The sequence below is a fragment of the Nycticebus coucang genome, chromosome X, assembly GCF_027406575.1.
Source record: "Nycticebus coucang isolate mNycCou1 chromosome X, mNycCou1.pri, whole genome shotgun sequence".
NCBI lineage: Eukaryota > Metazoa > Chordata > Mammalia > Primates > Lorisidae > Nycticebus > Nycticebus coucang.
The window spans coordinates 180,493,316-180,494,476 of NC_069804.1; the positions used below are offsets into that span (position 1 = coordinate 180,493,316).

Below are 1,161 nucleotides of genomic sequence, written 5' to 3' on the forward strand. Positions count from 1 at the left end.
AGTAGAGTGATGACTTCTTTGAATTACTGAGAATTGCATTGGCTATGCTATTGTTTTTCTGGTTCCATACAAAATGAAAAAGTATTTTTTTCGGTTCTTCAAAGTGTGATGTTTGTATTTTAATAGATATTGCATTAAATCTTAGAGTAGTATAGATATTTTAAAAATGTTGATTCTTGGCTCAGCGTCCATAGCACAGTGGTTACGGCACCAGCCACAATCACCAAGGCTGGCGGGTTCAAACCTGGCCGGGATCAGCTAAGCAATGAGAACTGCAACAAAAAATAGCCAGGCCCCACAGCCAGTATCATATCGAATGGAGTTAAATTGGAATCATTTCCACTCAGATCAGGAACCAGACAAGGCTGCCCATTGTCTCCATTGCTTTTTAACATTGTAATGGAAGTTTTAGCCACTGCAATTAGGGAAGAAAAGGCGATCAAGGGTATCCATACAGGGTCAGAAGAGATCAAACTTTCGCTCTTCGCAGATGATATGATTGTATATCTGGAAAACACTAGGGACTCTACTACAAAACTCTTAGAAGTGATCAAGGAATACAGCAGCGTCTCAGGTTACAAAATCAGCATTCATAAATCGTAGCCTTTATATATACCAACAACAGTCAAGTTGAAAAAACAGTTAAGGCGCGCTGCCTTTGAGCCCCGTTGGGCTTCCTCGTAGCGCCGGGGGTCAGGCTGCAGCGCCAGAGCACAGGCTTGCGTATAATTGGGGCCGCCTGCCCTCACCGTGGGCGGCCCTTTTAACCGCGACCAACACGGCGGCGGCTGCAGTGGCTATGGATGGGCTGTTTTCCAGGCATTTTGCTACGGCTGGTACCGGTTTGCGGCCTGTTAGGAACTGGGCCGCAGAGCTCCACTTCCCTCACCCCGCCTTGGGGAAGTTGTCCTTGAAACGTAGGAACCGGACTGCGGGGCGGACGAGCAAGGAAAGGTGCTTTATCTTTATTTACGGCAGCTCCACACACCATCTCAGTGCTCTGCCTCCTGCCATCCCATCCGGGGGTAACACGAAACCGGTCCCAGGTGCCCAAAAGGTTGGTTGATGCACTGTTAACACAAAGGATGAAATGTCCGGGTGGGGGGGGTGTTGTAGGCTCTGCGCAGTGAGTGACCTGGCATGTACACCCGTACATTCCTC

At 48.3% G+C, this 1,161-nt stretch overlaps 1 non-coding gene across 1 annotated transcript; it reads left to right on the forward strand.

Annotated features, from left to right (window-relative positions):
- Positions 1–649: 649 nt before the first annotated feature.
- Positions 650–782, forward strand: LOC128578867 (small nucleolar RNA SNORA76). Its single transcript, XR_008377966.1, has one exon. It is a non-coding gene; the product is annotated as a small nucleolar RNA SNORA76 (small nucleolar RNA).
- The last annotated feature ends 379 nt before the right edge of the window (positions 783–1,161 follow it).